General features: G+C 41.0%; 2 pseudogenes; one reads left to right on the top strand and one right to left on the bottom strand.

Annotated features, from left to right (window-relative positions):
* Positions 1 to 8,620: 8,620 nt before the first annotated feature.
* LOC149999272 (peptidyl-prolyl cis-trans isomerase A pseudogene) lies at positions 8,621 to 9,344 on the bottom strand (annotated as a pseudogene).
* Positions 9,345 to 12,581: 3,237 nt separating this feature from the next.
* LOC149999271 (ferritin light chain pseudogene) lies at positions 12,582 to 13,105 on the top strand (annotated as a pseudogene).
* Positions 13,106 to 18,866: the final 5,761 nt, after the last annotated feature.

Raw genomic sequence — 18,866 nt, 5'->3', positions numbered from 1 at the left:
GCTAACCCTTAGTTTTAAGCTTATAAGCATGGAGCCCCAAGTGATGTATGCCATTTCCTAAGGTAATTTTGGTTATACATGATTTTCTCCTTGTGGGTGAGATGACAGTACCTTAAATTACATATTAAGTAGGAGTGTGAAAATACATGTATATATGTGTATACCTGTGTGTGTCGTCGGCAGCCGTCCGTCTCGAGAGACGATGGTGTAGCTTCTTAAGAGTCTATCTGCACCGCCGAGAATGGCTGTGCAGTCCGACTCGGGAGTGACACGGTATCTGTCTCCTCCCGTTTTGAATCGACATCTTGCGATGACGCTGGAGTGTCCTCTCCAGTGAAGCTGAAGCTACAGAGCCTGGGCAGGGTGATATGGAGGGTCTGCTGTTGCCCATGCAGCAGACCCCCCCTCTCTTCGCAGCTGAAGGGTCCAAGGGAAAGACGGAGTCAATACAGCTTGGCTTCAGGTGCGCCGCAGGAGTTGCCGGTGTTGACTACAACGTCAAACCGCCTTAGGGACTCCGGCTCCGGATTTTCTGTCGGGGTTTACTCCCTTAGCCTTTCCCCTGAAGAGGTATGCCGCAAGGCAGCGGAGGTTTTTTGGAATCAGAGTTTTCCTTCTCTGACCTGTGTGTGTGTATGTGTATACATATCATATATACCTCACATATGTGTGCCATATATGTATATACATATATCTACCCCTTCCATGTGCATATGACAAACATGCTTAAAATTGCCTCTCAGCTATTTCTGCAGAAAATGTAATTAGAAAAATGCAAACCACTCTCATTTTCTTCAATTTTCTCCTTTAATTTTGTCATTTCAAACTCGTAAATTTGGCGAACTCTATATTTATAAAACTAGCTTAATATATGGTATATTTATATTGATTTGCGTAAACAACCCCAGTTTGTCAGCAAATTGTACTTAGACACCCATAGGTAAGTGTAGCAGCTCTGTTCTGAGCACGGAGAATACATAATGTGGAACAGACACTAGCTTATGATCTAGAGGAGACCAGACGTCTAAACATGTAATTATCTCAATGTGTACAAAAATGCAGTTCTGTAATTAAAGAGTGACTGTGGGAGGAGGGGGATAGTACTGGGGGCTGGTGGTGTTTACTTTTTTCTCTCCCATGCTATTCTGGCCTTTTTCTCCCCCCATACCTTGGGACTTGAATTATATAATGCAAGGGCAGTCATTTAGCTTATATATCTCATGGGCATAAACAGATAGTCCTTAATATAAACACTATTTAAAATCTGGCTAGACATACCTCTTCACAAAAAAGACCAGCTTTTTACCCTGCAAAAAAGAAAATCATAGCAAATCTGAGTGAATAAAAACAAGAAAATGAGCGACTACTTCTGGATTAAGTTTAGCTCCCATAGAAAGAACAGATCCAGGGTTGAATTTGAGTATTCTATGAAGATGGGTGGTTTGCGCCCATCCTCAATCAAAGAGACACAGAGTAGAATTTGATCCATGTTCTAAGGCCCATTTTCGCTTTCCTATTCATTCTTATCCATCTGTGCCATATTTTTTCCCCCAGCAAACATACATTACACAACATTTCTAAGCATTTCACATATATTAACTCCTTTGATTCTCATAATAACCCAATGGGGCAAGGACTATTAGCATCAGCCGCATTTTACAGATGTGGAAACTGAGGTACCCAGTGAGTAAATAACTCTCCTAGGCAGCTGGGATTCAGTTCCAGGAAGCCTGACACCCTGACCTCCATTTTCAATGAGGAAAGTTGCACTGTCTTCTTGGCTGCAGGGTGCACTTAGCGCACCTGAGCAGCCAAGGAGACATGGTTGGAGAGAGGAAAGAAAGAAAAGCTTTGAAAGTTAGGCTGTCTTTGAGAACATGAAAAGAGAGGAGGAAAAGGAAGGGGAAAGCCCAGGTTAGTCGTGGGAAGGCAATGGAGGCAGTGGATGAACAAGAAGTGGGAGAAAAAGGCAGAGAGAAATCAGCCTTTGCCCTGCTCGGCCCCTTGGTGACCGGATCTAATGGCCGGGGCTGGTGTGGGTGGAACGGGGGGGCATCTGTTTCGCAGCAGCAGCGTCTAACTTGCCCGGGTTTCTGCAGCAGCCCCACCAGCGCCGCTTTTCACAGCAATTATGAAAGTGACGGTGGAGGAAGCATTCCGCCCTTATTTAGGGGTGGGAGCCACCCCTATAAAAGGATTAACCCAGTGGTAAGATTAAATTCTGAGCCCCAGAGGAAATTTTCCAAAGGTGCCCTTCACTGTGTGTAAATTGGAAACAATTTCCTCTCTTGGGCAAGATGACTGTTGTGAGAGGTGTAAATAGATGCAGAGTTTTATAAAGACTTGGATTTCTCTGATGATTTCTGTGAAGCGCTAATGTCTAATAGGGGTGGTTCAAACAGTACATCCAGTCCCTTGTTTTCCATGACCTTGGATCTTGACTTGAACTCTGCTCTTAAGTGACTATAGGATGGGGATGAGATGGTAAGAACGTGAGAGCTATAGGGGAATGTCCCCCTAAAGAACATGGTATTGGGAATGGAGGAAAGTGAAATTGTCCTCCAAGAGCTAAACAACAAAATCGATCTATACTGTATGGCGCAGGGAATAATGGTCGATGCGAAGGCGTGTTGGATACCATGGGAGAAGGGCAGGAGCGAGCAGAGAGAGCAAGTTCACGCACTCCATTCCCATTTTGAAAGTCTGCTAAGCACTGCACTGAGGCCAGTGAGCATTCTGACTTACCCTGCCTTCCTGGGGTCCCAGGACACGCACAAGCTCCATCCAAGAACAGCTCAAGAGCATAAGGCACCTTGGTTAAGGACCTCTGGTCTTCCAGACGGTGGGTAGTGCTGCCCTTTGTGGCTATGAATGCTATTCCCTTCCCATATTCCTCCTTTGGCCCGTCTTTTCATTAACACTTGAAAGGTTTGCTCTGATGTTCTGAGGGGGTTGTACGGAAGAGCCTTCAAGCTTCTTTGACCACACACAACTCAGTGCACATCCATGTGGACATGCCCTCACATGCAAGCATGCACATACACCTGTATGACTGAGACACAAGCCTTCTAAAACAATGCTTACCCCTACTCTATTAATTAATTCTCTTTTCTATTCTATTCTTTAAAAGCGAATACTGGCTGAGGACTACTAAACTAATTTCAAAACCCAATAATGGCTCAAGACTGGTTATTTTAAAGGACTCCAGTGGTTCTGCGCAGAGAAGTCACATGACCTTGCCTTGGGCACGCAACCTTGTTTGTCTCTGTATTTTCTTCTTACAAGTCCTGAGAGAGCCTTATGCCCATTGTGGGGCTTTGCTGTTATTTTTGTTGTTGTTTTTGACATTGTGGTTAACAGATGAGAATGTAGCACTGTTTTAATATTGTTTAATATTAGAAACCTACAAAACTTGGTTCCTAGGAAAAGCATTTTGATTATGGAAAAGACAGATATCTGGGAAACTAGGCATGCTGAGCCTGTCACCAATGCAGAGCAGGATTCTTATTATCATTATTATGCTTTCACCCTATTAAAAGGGCCATTATAAAAGTACAAACACTGTCCACTAACCTGGCAGGGACCCAGGGGAGCAGAGGGACAGCTCGCCTGCCCACCCAGGACTCAAGTCTCCAGGGCGCACTGGCCTGCAGTGTGCTACAGAAGAGGGAGAGCTCAGGCTTTGGGAGTCAGGCCCAGGTTACAAACCTGGTGACCCCATTTCCTAACGCTGCAACCTTGAGCACACCATCCAGCCTCTCTGAGCTTCGGCTCTGTCACCTGTGAAAAGGGTGTAATAACAAATCCATGGACTTTCTGTGAAGATTGAGGGGGGCTGTAATATATGCAAATCCATCAGACCCATAGTGAGGGTCACCTACCGTAAACAATGGTGCTTCCTTCTCCCTTAAATCCTTTTCAGGGTTTTGAGGTTTTTCGACGTGGGTTGGGAATTCCACAGTGACATGGGAGAGGATGGGTATCGCTCTGCTTTCCCTTTTATTCCCAGGACCTCAGCCTTGGATTGATCCTAATCTCTGATTTGTGACACATTCTCCTCATGGCAAGTTCATGCACAACCTGCTTTTGCTTACTGGGTTAATTAATTATTTTTGATAGTATCATAAGCACTTAGGAGCCAACCACCTTTCACCCAAGCAAAGACCTTGACAATGGCCTTTATCACAATGTGCCACACTTTGTTACAGTGGTTTCCACGCTTCCTTCTCTCCACCCACCTACCTAATATCCTGTCTCCCTTCACACAGGCAACCTTCATTTTGTCTCTTTAATTCTTGTAGAACCTAGAAAATCTGCTCTTGGATGGAGTAGCATTCAGGCCCGTGCTAAGCTGAATTTTGCATATACCTGGGACCACTCATTCCTAAACCAGGCAGACACATGGGTGGGGCCACTGACTATTTTGCATGAAATAGGGTCTTGGATGGCCCTGCAACATGGGGTTGGTTTTTTTTTTTTTTTTTTTTATCATTGCCACTTCTCATAGGGGGATTTTATCGATGCCATTTATTCTTCTTGCCATTCTTTTCCTCCAGTTGTACATTCACTATATTCCCTCCTCAAGAGAACACCAGATGGGGGAGATAAAGGAAAAGTCAAGTAACTTGGTTTCTGTTTAGTTCTCCAAAGCTCCAAGGAACCCCAGCTTTGGCTGAAGCCTGCCATGTATATCTAGACTGGGCTACCAGCTTCTAAATATATATTTCAACAGAGTGAACGAAGATGTCATTAAGTGGCTCAGAAAGACTTTGAGAGTCATGTTGGAGAGGACAGGAAAGACCCTCAGCAGAGACGGCAGAAAATGTGAGCCCCACAAGTGTAAAGAAGTAGACCAGCTGGCTCATCCCCTCTGCTTCTTCACTCCCCTCCTCTCCTCCTCCCTCACCTCACTGCTGTCTTTCCTGAGGTTGAAGAATGGTTCTATAATATCTATTCATGGATAGTTAGCTCTTAATTATCCATTTTGTGGCATTAAAAGGAATCTGAGGTTAAGTTCCCCTGCCATGCGACACATTACTACAGCACCATCTCCTTGTCAGACTCAGCTGGTATATTCTCAAAATGCGGGAGAAAGCGAGCTCATTATAAAATTAGCCAAGTCAACTGTACAAACATACATTTCAATCTTGTTCATAAATTCAGGATTATCTGAGCTACCACTCTCCTCTCTCAAGATACTAATAAAATGTTCACTTGAAGCCTATTAAATTGTTTCTTTACTTTGTCTTTTCAAGGATAAATCATCTCATTCCACCCCCCCATTCTGTACCAAGAATAAATAAGAACCACTCCACCTGCATTTCACTCCTAATGCACAGATTATAGGGCGCAGTGAACACTGCCTCAGAAATTGATCCTGCAGAAGTAGAAGAAAAATGAATTTTAAAACTGCTGCCTAGTGTCATTAGAGATCCATGACACTTTTGTTGAGCAAGGTTCCATTGATATTTGAAAGTAAGCACAGTACATTTAGAAAGCCTTTCGAGAGTTAAATTGGTTAACATTTATGTAATGAGGTGGAGAAATACAGGTAGCAAGTCCTGAAATGGAGGTAAAGGGGAGAAAAAGAGGGGGCCTTTGGGACAAGAGAGAGAGAAAGAGTGATAAATGAAAGACAACCAACATGGGATTCCCCATAGTACAGGTCATTGAAGCACTCCAGGCAGTGATGTCTAATATTGAAATTCACTGTAGCTGAGCTGTGCTGCATCTTCATCTACCTTCATGCTCTCACTGTACATGGTTATACACAGCAGCCTGATGATCATGACGCTTTGGGAGGGAGGGAAGGAAGAGGGAGGATGGCCACACTAGGCACTGAGCAGGTTAGAGAGGACACTGCAGTCACGGGATGACTTGGCTGTTGGGAAGGCAGCGCTCAGTGTCCGCCATAGAAGGAGACTATGTCTTTCCTCCACTCAACGGTCATTTTTTGAGAACTGAGCATGAGACTGAAATGGTGCTAAATATTTAGAATAAATAACAGACAGGCCCACCTCTGTTAAACTGAAAGCCTAGAGGAGGGGTAAGACATTGATAGCATGAAGGGGTGGAGGGAAGACCCTAGAAGAGGCAATCCTTTAGTCACATTTCAGTTAAGAATGCTTTGGCTGCAAATAATAGAAAAAAACAGGCAACCAGATCCAGGGCCATAATTTGCCATGCCAACCCTTGGTTTAAACAAATAGGAGATAGATATATATAGATACACACACACTTATTTATATAAAATGGTCTGTCTAGAAAGTATCCAGCCATACACTTTGGAAAATAGAGCCATTTATTTAAGAAAATACAACAAATATTGTACATAGGACAGTGATGCCTCAGTTCCCTTCAAAGAAGGCACTTTGAGACCTCACACAGTTCTCCCAATTGCTATCAGCTGTCCCATCATGTTTTCCTGAATCTCACGGACGGTCTGAAATCTCTTCCCTTTCAAAGGTGATTTTAGTTTTGGAAAAAGCAAGAAGTTGCAGGGCACCAAATCTGGGCTGTAAGGAGGCTGAGTCACCTGGGGGATTTGATGTTTCACCAAAAATTTCTGCACCAGATGTAATACATGAGCGGGCACATTGTCGTGATGAAGATGCCAGTCACCAGTTGCCCATAGCTGCCCGTCTTCTGAATCATCCCAATAGTTTACATGGAGGAATGTTTGAGCTTAATGCAAAATTTGATGCAGATCTGTTGCTCTACTCACTGAGTCAGTTTGAATGTGATGGCCACACAGTACACATGCTCACTCAGTGGTGTCTACCACCCCCACTGACTAGTACAGTGAAGTCTTCATTGTTCATGCTCGCACAGTCAAGTCTACTCCTTTTGGCTGTCAGGTTACATTGATAAATATCATGCAAATCATTCTCATTATATTAACAATGGCTGGGGCTTTCTCTGAACAGACCTCATGTATGTGTGTCTGTATAAAATATATATAATCATATGAAATTTATATAATAAATTTATTATTTATATAATAAAATTTATAAAATGTGTTATATAATAAAATTATATATTATAATTAAGTATAATATATTTATATATCACATATTATATATTACATAATATAAATATAAATGTAGCATATTATATTATATATAATATTATATATTATATAATAATTATATATCAAGGATATATAATATGTAAATATATACATACAAATACATAATATATTATATAATACATAATTATTATATTCTATAACACAGGGTTTGGCCAAAGTAGATTTACAGTTGTAACACAAATAAATACAATAATTAATAAATAATGGTACAAGAATAAATTCTGTTTTGCATACTCACAACTAGAAACCTACTGTTGCCCATCCATGTATAATATCAATAACATAATAATATACTATATATAAAAATATAGAGACTCCTTTTTCTTAATATACATATTAAGAAACTTAGAGGTGCATGATTATTGGTTCTGGCCTCAGAGCTCCTCGCTACCTTTAGGATCCTGGGCTCTTTCTGTCTGTCTGTCCTGCCTTTCCTTATGGTGGTTTCCTCATGACACAGGTGACCTTAATAGCTCCAGCATTGGGTCCATCCCTGTTCAAGACAGGAAGAAGCTCTCCTACTGTGCTTGTCTCATTTATTAGTAAGCAAAAAATTTCCCAAAGATATGAAAATTAAGAGAAAATCACAAAGTAATGCTAGAGATAAACACTATAATGGAAATGAAGAATGCCTTTGATGAGCTCATTAAAGAATAGACACAGTTGAGGGAATAATCTCTGAGCTTGATAAGATAATAGACACTTTCAAAACTGAAAAGCAAAGGGGAAAGAAAGATTAAAAGAACAAAGAACACACTATTCATAACACACTATCCATAAATTGTGGGACAACTACAAAAGATGTAACATATATGTAATAAAAATACCAGATGGGAAAGAGAGAAAAGCTAAGAAGAAATATTTGAAACAATAATTACTGAGAATTTTCCCCCAAATCAATGTCAGACACCAAATCACAGACCCAGGATGCTCACAGAACACCAAGAAAGATACATGGAAAAATAAACATACCATACCTAGGCCTGTCATATTCCAACTCTGTAAAGTCAAAGATGAGAAAAATCTCAAAAGTAGCCAGAGGAAAAAACAACTTACCTATAGAAAGGTAAAGATAAGAATTACATCCAACTTCTCAGAAGCCATGCAAACAATAAGGGAGTTGAATGAAATGTTCAGAGGTGAGTGAAAAATTCCACCAACCTAGACTTCTGTACCATGCAAAATTATCTTTCAAAAGTGAGGGAGAAATAAAGACTTTCTCAGATGTTGCCCTCTTTTTAGCAGCCCCTCTTCCTCTGTTCTGTCACTACCACCACCCCCAACCACCATCCCGGTACACAATGGTAACATTTTATGCAAAGAATGTATTCCTGGGGACCTCACATAATTCAAAACTTACATAATTCAAGCCCACTTTTCTCAAAAGACTGGATATAAAGTGTTGCGGGGGAGGGGGCATGCAATCTTAGAGGGCATAAATCTGCAAATGTTGTAATGTATATTTGCTTTAAGACTGCTTTTTATTTGCCCCGTACTTACTCTAATTTTTTTTGTTGTTGTTGTTGATTAGTTTTTATTTCATAATCATAAACTTAACTCTGCAATCCAGCTAGACTTGGAAGGGGTAAGGAAAATATGGAACCCAATAAACTGCGGCGAGAGCACGAAGATTACAGAACATTTCCAAGCAGAGAGGGGTGAAGGGGTGCTCTCCTGAGCTACAGAAGGAATGGTCTGGTGGTTAAAATAAAACCCACGTCAAATGTATTAGAGTTCTCCACAGTCAGTAATGGTAATCTTCTTGCTGGTCTTGCCATTCCTGGACCCATAGCGCTCCATGGCTGTCACAACACCCATGCCATCTTTCACCTGGCCGAAGACCACATGCTTGCCATCCAGCCACTTGGTCTTGGCCGTGCAGATGAAGAACTGGGAACCGTTTGTGTTGGGTCCAGCATTTGCCATGGACAAGATGCCAGGACCTGTGTGCTTCAGGATGAAATTCTCATCATCGAATTTCTCCCCGTAGATGGACTTGCCTCCTGTGCCATTGTGGCGTGTGAAGTCCCCACCCTGGCACATAAATCCCGGAATAATTCTGTGAAAGCAGGAACCTTTATAACCAAATCCTTTCTCCCCGGTGCTCAGAACACGAAAGTTTTCTGCCGTCTTTGGGACTTTGTCTGCAAACAGCTCGAAGGAGACGCGGCCCAAGGGCTCGCCGTCGGCAGCGATGTCGAAGAACACGGTGGGGTTGACCATGGCTGGATGCGGGAATATCCGGGGCGGTGGCGGCGGCGTCTGCAAGGCCACTCTAATATTTTGAAGTGCTCTCTCTTAAATTAATAGAGAGGCTCCTGGATGGTTGCTTGGCCTTCTCAATTGAGATTTAGCACATCTAAAGTTCTGTTCCCAAGTCCCCGGCTTTCCCGAGTGTTTTACAGCTCTACCACTTAACAAACTCTGGGGTGACCTTGTTACAGGATTATAGATAGACTATAAAGAAGATTTTAAGTTAATAATGGCAGCAAATGTTAAAATGACGCAGGAGAAGACATCGGGTCTCCCACAGACGTTCCCAGGCAGGTAAACAGCGTGATTCAGCAGGCACTTAAAAAGGATAGTGGCGGGTGAGGGGTGCAGCCCCGTGGCAGCAGAGCAAACACGTGTCCCCTCCCACCCAGCCCACCACCTCTGAGGTGTATGATTCTTGATGAAGGTTTTTTTTTTAATTGGGGAGGAAGGGGAATAAAATTACTTTTGAACATAAAGTGAGACTGGCCGTGTTTTATATAGAACTAGTTCTATTTTATTTAACTTCAGTAAAGTATGCTGTATATGGAGAAAACATCCTGTTTCTTTTTGTTTGTTTGTATTTTTATTTTAATTGAATGTATTGGGATAACATTGGTTAATAACATTATATGTTTGTGTGCTAACCACCCAAAGTCTAGTCTCCTTCTCTCACCCTATATTTGATCCCCAGCCATAGTGACCTTTGCTTTCACCCATTTTTATTAGTTTTAAATGTTCATTTAGAAATGAAGATAATGCAAGTAAGCAGAAATAAAATTTAAACCACCCATAATATTAGCACACAGAGATAATTATTATAATATTTGGAAATGCTTCCTTGCAGTCTTGTGCTAATTGGAGTATGTCTATATATTCATGTGTATAAAATTTTTAACCAAAAAGGGATGATTCAGTAATATCATGCTGCAGCATACATTTTGTACCTTAAAATGTCATTAGCCATTGCTCATTATTTTGTTAGGAACTTGATTGGCTTCCATGATATGACTGTTCCATAATAGATTGAAATAATTCTGTATTTTTGAAAACTTAGACCGTTTAAAAATTTGGGCTATTGTGAACAATGTTGGAATGAATATTCTTGTTTCTAAATCTTTGCAATCTCCATGACTATTTCTTTAAAATAAAATCCTGTAAGTAGAATTTCTGGGCCAAAAGAAATGAAAATCTTCAGGGCTTTAAGTCCGCATTGCCAAATTGCCCTAGGAAGTTGGAAAGAGCATGCACTCCCTTCAGAAATATCTGCCCGCTCATACGATGGGAGCCTTTTAATTTATCTGTCTTCCAGATTCACATCGTGATGTAAGAAAGCTCCCAAAGACACCCATGTTAACTGGTTATATTTTAAAATAGCTTTCTATGAGGCTAGCATGCCCCAAGTCCTCACAGGACTCTGCTCGGTTGTCTTTCTTACACGGTAAGCTCCAAGAATGCACACAGTGTGCATGCGTAAGTCACTCTTGGTGCAGGGCCACAAAGAAACAGGCTCTTCAATGCCAAAAAGCACTTATTAAGTGGGCTGATAAATGTATTTTACTTGCAGGCCTGATGTAAGTTATTTGTCTTTCCTTGGTCTCCTGTTGATGGCTTATTCATGATAATGAATGGCATGGTTGAGTTTGTGTGTGTGTGTGTGTGTGTGTGTGTTGTTTTGTCTTGATTGTTTAATTTTTCATTGATGGATATATGCTGCTAGCCTTGTGATAGGTGCATTTTATAAAATATTTAAAATCAATGAATTTAGGATACCTCAGGGACTAGATATAGCAGGCCTTGTGGGGTCTGAGTCTATTCTGACGAACTGTAAAAAATGACACTCAATTATTTCTCATATTATCCAGTACTGAGTGACAGTGGCAAGGTCACTGGTAAGTACAAACACAACAGGACCCAAGTTTGTGTGGGAGATAACGGTCTGTTCTTACAAATTTGTTTCTGTGTCTTCTGTTTAAGGTTGTTAGCATTTTGCAATGAGTCTTGCTCATAGTTCTTTCTCCTTCAGGCATAAAACTCATGTGTATTTTGCTCTGTAACTTCCAGGCAAGAAACAAGAATTAGTAAGACAATAGCAGTTCTCTCCTTCTCTCTCTCTCTTCTGGGGTATCTAGAATTCTCTTAAGAGATAGTCAATCAATTAAGAGATGCAGATAGATCCATCTGTTCATCTAAGTCATCCACTTAGAAAATAGTCTACTAGTTAACAAACTTCTCATACCAAGAGTCTAGGAAAAGTCATGTGACAAAGATTCACAACAATTATTATAAAATCACATTAGGAAGTACGTACACGTCTCCCTCTGGACACTCCTAAATCCTTCCTTCAAGTGCCAAAGGAAATTCCCTATGAATGCCCTTCTCTAAAATGGGGCTAATTTCTCAAGGTGTTGGCTGCTGCTAAGAAGCTATTATTGCTTTCTCCTGGGAGGTGGGGTAGGCTTGATAACTTTCTCACTGTGAAAGGATCTGAAAGAGAAATACTTTAAATCTTTAACCCTTTCTCTCAGGCTCATTCAAATAGATGAGGTCATGCCTTAGAAAGCATTATCCCCCTCCTCTACCACACATTGATTAATGGAAATCTTCCCCATCAATTGCTGCTTCCAGCCAGTTTGTCTTTATGTTATTATAAACATGTCATTCTTCCTTGGATTTTTTGCAGGTCAAGTCTAGCAGCTGTAAAGGTGGAAGTGAACAGAAATCTGATCTCTGCACAGTGATGGCAATAATGTGAGTGGGGATTTGCCATAAAAGTCCCAACACTGACCATGGCACTGGCCATGGCCTTGTCTGCATGTAAACATGTCAACATGCCCACATGAGATCTGAATGCCCACAGGTCCAACCCTCCCCGTATCCTGAATTCCTAAACCAACTATCAAGAGAATGAAGGTGTTGATAAACAAACCATTAAAGAAAAGTCCTTTTCATCTGAAAGTGCACTACGCAAGTACTGAAGTCCTCCAGATTGGCTCCTATGTGGCACCATTTCTCTGGCGCAGCTGTGACAGAATTAAATATGACCATCCTTCCCCTAGACCTCTCTCTTGCTTCAAAAGTGTTTGGGTGGAACAGACCTAGTGATGCCCCTTCTTCCAGCTTTCGACCACCCTCCAATCTTTTTTCCAGTCTCATCCTTTGGAACCATCTCAGCTACCCTGGCCTCTCAGACCAGCCAATTCTGTTTTTGAACTTAAGTCCTTATCGCCAGGCAACCATGAGCTCCCAAATTCATCAGAATTATTCCACCAATTTGGAGGCCGCCATCAACCACCTGGGCACCCTGCATCTGCAGGCCTCCCACACCTACCTCTCTCTGGGCTTCTGCTTCCACCACGATGATGGGGCTCTGCAGGGCGTGGGCCACTTCTTCCACGAGTTGGCCCAGGAGAAGTGCAAGGGCCGCGAGCATCTCCTGAAGATGCACAACCAGCACGGTGGCTGCATTCTCTTCCAGGACGTCCAGAAGCCTTCCCACTATGAGTGGGGTAAGACTCGGGACATCATGGCAGCCACCTTGGCCTTGGAGAGGAACCTGAACCAGGCCCTTTGGGATCTGCAGGGCCTGGGTTCTGCCAGCACGGAGCCTCATCTCTGTGACTTCCTGCAGAACCACTTCCTGGGTGAGGAGTTGAAACTCATCAAGAAGATGGGTGACAGCTGATCAACCTCTACAGGCTGGCGGCCCCCAGGCTGGGTGGAGAGCGTCTCTTGGAAAGGCTCACCCTCCAGCACGACTAGGAGCCTTTGGAGCCCAGAGGCCTTTGAGGGGCCCCCCTCCATCCCACTATGTCTGGCTTCTGCCTGAGCCTCTCCCTGCAACCACTAGGCAACCTTTTAACTATCCTGGGACCCTCTCCTGTGCATTGGACCAGATGGAAACAATAAAGCTTTTTGCAAAAAACAAACAAATTTTTTAAAAAAACCCTATGACTGTCTTAGATAAAGTATATTGGTTTTCTCTCTTTAACTGTTTTTTTTTTTTAATTTTTTCTAGAGATATTGAGCATCTTTAGAACTTGTTCTCTTTACTTATAGATCATATGTTTGATTTTGAAAACACCTGTCCCAGGTTAAAGGACTTGAGAAAGTGTTGAGAGAAAATGATGATGTTTGTAGTGAGGTGTCAGGAGAAGCAAATACAGCTGCCATTCAGTGTCAGCAAGTGCCACCCTGACCTGCGTGGTTTAGGTTTACACTCCACGATGAATTTGCCTTCCTAGAAACAAAACCATGTTGTACAATTCATTGCCTACAAGCGATCCACTGTCACAGAAGACTTTCATTCCACTTTTTTTTTTTTTTAAGAAATAAGACTCTCCATATTCCAAGTATACTGATGAATATTCAATGGTCTAATACAAACAGAAATGCGCATTCCACTTAGGTCACAACCTATAGCCAGAGTCAAATGTTAAGTGCCAACGGGCACGTGCCATGGACTCACCTTTCGTATTGTTGAACTGACTCTGCTTCCAGACCTGTTCACCCAAGATGGAGCCAGAGTGCTTTGTTCTGATATTGTATTACTCTAAGACATCTGTTGCTTTAATGATATATTAATGTGCTACATTATGAGAACGAGAACAACTAATGATCTAGTATAGGAAGAACAGTGCCATTCATAAAATGAAGGATTCAGGAAAGGTTCATTAGAATTACAGGAAAATAGTCAACAAATGGGATTCTGGGAACTGAAATCTTAGTCTATTTTCTGCAGTTGGATAAAATACTTCCCTAGGTCCACCGACTCTCCACAACACGCTTCATTCAAGACCAAATTCCATAAAACATTGGTTACTACATATTTTATAAACTCTTTTTATTTACTAACAATGTATCTCATGAACCATGGGTCACTGCAGACTCATTGTATTCAGTTACATTGTTTTTACTAGGAAGTCCTCCTTATTTACCCCTAACCATAGGAAACCAAGTAACATTGACCTCTGGACAGTCAGAACAGTGTCTCATCTCTCATTACAATAATCTGAACTCTAGTCATTGTTCAACATTAATTATTGCCAAGGCTATAGCATTTTCTTGCTACTTGACAGTTGATCTTCATCCTATCATTAACCTCAGGTCAATTTAATCCCAACCTCCATTCCCAGCATGATACAAACAATTTATTTTTGTATTTTTTTTCAGCCACACAAAGGCAATGTCAGAGTGCTCCACATTGTTTTATGCATTATCATGATTAAACATTTTTAAAGACATTCAGACATCAAAGTTTGGGAAGCAGCAGCAGTCAATGAGGGCTCTGGAAATGAGAAGTCATAGCAGTTTAGTTTTCTGTAAGAGAATGATATAAGGAAGGGTTCAGAGAGAGGATAAGTGCAGGATTTAAAATATAATTTATTTTAAGATTATTCTTTTATATAAGCCGAGAAGATTTGTAGTCAGCATGTACTATATAAAATTATCCACCATGTATAGAATACTATACTTTTAGTGTTCTTAAAGCCATGAGCAGACATAATAGCAAAATTTAGACAATCTTTTCTGCCTATAAGATTTCTTTTTTTCTCTTGGGAATCTGAAGTATGAGCATATAGAAGAAGGGAAGCTGGAATTCCTGCTGAGAAATTTATTTGCTGTTTTCTGTTCTTCTTATATTGAAATGCCAGAAATAACAGTTTGACACAGCAAGGGCCATTGAAACAATAGTATTTAATGCATTTAACTGACAAGTAAGTAAGTATTGTAAATATAATTATAGCTGATTGAAAGTTAAAGAAATGCTTTGCAGAACTGTGTTGAGTTTTCTTCTGCTAAGTAAAATATAAAACTAAAAACACCTGCTAAAAGTATAAAACTCAGGCAAGTATGAATTTAAAAATTTCCAGAAATTAAATACTTTTACATACAAAAAAAAAAGATGTTTTTATATCCATGTATAAAATACTACATAAGAAAAATAGTCAAACAATTAACAAGTGAACTGAAAACAAATAAAAATTCTCTTTAGCTCTACACATTATATACCTTATTTAAATTTTAATTATTTCTGTGGCTTATGAAGCAGTTAAGATAGAAATCCAATGTTCCCCGTTACGACTTTGCATGTTGACAGTAATGACATAGATGTTTAACAACTGTCTTGACTGAACACTGGCACTTCCTTTGCCTCTTGCTGTATGCACTGCAAAAAAGACACTGAAACACCTTGCCTTTAACAGGAAGAGTGAAAACATTTACCATTCCCAAAATTATTTATTCTAGTGAGACTGATAAGTAAGGCATACTGAATATGAGATTCTGGTTTGTTTGTATGTAACTTTTGATGCAAAATGTAGGGTTGAGGCTACTTTACATGTGCATCTTGCATTGGTATTAGCTATCTCTTATTCTCCCGACCTTGAACAAGAAAGGACTAATTTCAAATCTCCCGGGTGCCTCAGTGATTCCCAGGAAGAGCTCTGTGGTCACTCTCTATACCTTCAGTTATCATAAGGCTCAAGGAAAGCAGCTGCTCTTGTTCTGAAAGTGTGTGCTAGCGCCAACAGTTTTCTCACTTCCAGGAAGGAATGCGGTCCAGGGACAGGGCAAAAGTTCCCTTTGTTGTTGAACTTGGGAATTGACAACAAAAACAGGTGGGTAATAGGAAGTCTCCCTGCCATCCTGGCAAGCTGACATTCTGCATTGCAACCCAGTAGCCAGATCTGTCTGTAGTTCTGTGTAAGCTCATGGACAAAAGGACACAAAGCCAAGGCTTCCCGGAACCCCATAGAGTCTGGGATGGGGAGATAAGGCTACAATTACCCCTTAGCCTTGGGAGAAAAGGCCTGCATGCCGAGGCCTAGAACGAACTGGAGATCAAAAGCACCACCTCATCACTCTATCATTAATTCGTAGAAAATTTAAATTTTAGCAGGAAATCCTGGAAAATGAGTTAGAATTACAATAGAAACACTGAGTGTAAATTGAACTACAAGAACCCACCTGCAGTAATTTTTGGCAGGAGCCTACTTAGAAACAGATAGAGAGACAAAATCATTTCCTCTTTTTATTCCTCCTCACAAATTCTTCTCAACACCCCAAGTTTAAACTAACTTGCTTTTGGATAACATACAGGTATGGGAATCTTGATGAGAAAAGAACGGCATGTGTGAGAACTGCAGCAGCGTTAGTAAAAGATGCTTTCCTTCAGATCATGCAAACCTGCCAAAAACAGCTGGCACTTCTCATAACAGATGTTGTTAAAGATTTTGTTGGAATCTCAGAAACCTAATAAAAACTCTGAGTTCAGTTAATACTGCATTTTTAAGTTATTTTAAGTAATTTCACAGGCAAATGCCGAGTTCTTCTACTCAGCAATGAATTTCCACATTGCATTAAAAGCATCTAAATTCAATACATCAAATTAAAATGCTATTGTCATGCATATACATGTGTCTGCACACCCTCGAAGTATGGGGGTTTCAATGTAGATTTGTCGATTCCTCACAAACCACAGGTGAAGAGAGCCGTCTACCTGAGCTTGTCTACCATGAGGAAGCAGGATCGTGGCCTTCACTACTCCCCACTGCCACCTGGGGAACAACAGTCCTGACGTAAACCAGGAGTGAACCACACCTTGATTTGTGCAACAGGAATGCACGTTGACAAATTTTCTTCAGTTTCAAGGACCACTTCTGTGCAATTCTGTAAAACGGCACCCAGAATCTCATTGAAAGACCTCCTACCTACAGATGGGTGGTTGCCAAAGGTCAAGGTTAGGGGATGGGAGAAACGGGTGAATGTGGTCAAAAGGTACAAACATCACAGATCCAGTTGTAAGATAACTAAGTCATGGGGATGTAACGTACAGCGTGGTGACTATAAATTATACTGTATTGTGTATTTGAAAGTTGCTGAGAAGTAGATCTTAAAAGTTATAACCACAAGAAAGAAAATTTCTAACTATATGAAGCAATGGATGTTAACTAGAACTATTGCAGTGATCATTCTGCAATATATACATATATCAAATCATCATGTCGTACATCTAAAATGAATAAAAGGTTATATGTTAATTATATCTCAGTAAAACTGGGAAAGGAAAAAATCTGCTGTGCAAGCCCCAGAAGGGCCAATATGTGACTTCACTCTTGGAAGTCTTTGTAAATAAAAATTCCATAGGAACAGCCTGGTGTAAGTAGAGTACCATAAAATATGAGTGGGAGAAGGGAGGAGTTCTTAAGCCTATGGCATTAAAGAAATATTATACTACACAGCCTTCTCTCCAACTGCTGACAAAGAGCCAGTGTTGATGGAAAGGGACGGGCCTCTTGCGTGTCAGGTAAGGTGATGAGTTCTGGCTGCAGATGAAGTTGAGTTGAACCAGACCAAGAAAATTCTGGGAAGGAATTTCACTCAAGAGTGGACATAAAACTTCAACCGCTCATCAGGTCCCTTCCCCCAAGTTTGTCTTCAGTCATCACATCCTAAAGCTCACAGTATAAACCTGTATTCACAGGCCAATTGGAACACAAAGCTCCGTTTTCATGCCATCTATATTCAGTGGTACAACTTGCAGGCACACATTTTAACGTTTTCTATTATTCAAGCATCAGCTTGATATGCCATACATAGCAAGGCAAGTAAAAGAGAGAAGCAAGAAAAGACATGATGCAAAAAACAAATAAAATATAAACTAATCTTTCAATAAGCTTCATGGAGCACCAACTACGTAAACAGCTCAAATAAGCCTCCAACCAAATTCAAAATGAACTTCTGGACACATTAAGGTTCTTGATCTACATTTCCAAATTGCTTTCTCAAAGGATTCTGACAGTTGGCAGTCCCACAGGCAATGTCACTGTATGAACCGCGTTAAATTAAAATCTTAAGTAAAAAACTGTTGCCCACATTGTATATTACATACCCCAATGTCCTATATCTTTAAATATCTGACATTTTAGATGGTGGACTAGCTAGTTTATTGCCTAGACAATGGAGTCTCACAACTTAAAACAACAAGCACAAGTTAAGTGAGCAGTAGATATAACCATTTTGGCCATTTTCCCATATAAGCCGAGGAGTTTAGGACCACCTTTCATTTAACTCCAAAATCTATGGATTTGAAAAATTCCCTAACCATCCTCATTATCTCCTCTCCCCTTTTCAGAGACCCAAGCTCCACTCATACCCTGATGAAGTGAGACTATATGCCTATGTTTTTATTAGATGACCCAAACACCATGGCCAAACCTGACCGGACAAAGAGAGAATACCTAACCTAAGCTGAGCCCATCAGATATCCCCTAATGAATTTTGTTGTTGGGATACTTTAAGAATAAGGCTCTGAGCAGGAAGCAACAGTCCAGTTGAGCCTACATCTGGCACCAAGAAAAGTCAACGCTGACCTGATAGAGGAGCAGAAGTTGGCGAATGGGGAGGTCTGCAGAAAGTCGAACTGGAGAGACCGCAGAGAGAAGATGGTGGCAGCCCTTCAAGTTCTGGTCCTGGTGACTGCCTAGTTTTTGTGACTTCTTCCTGTACTTCCTGCCACTGG

Source organism: Furipterus horrens, unplaced genomic scaffold (genome assembly GCF_987537825.1).
Source record: "Furipterus horrens unplaced genomic scaffold, mFurHor1.1.pri manual_scaffold_10, whole genome shotgun sequence".
In the NCBI taxonomy this organism is placed as follows: domain Eukaryota; kingdom Metazoa; phylum Chordata; class Mammalia; order Chiroptera; family Furipteridae; genus Furipterus; species Furipterus horrens.
Note: the sequence above shows the minus strand (reverse complement) of the source record. Positions and strands in the feature narration are given on the sequence as shown.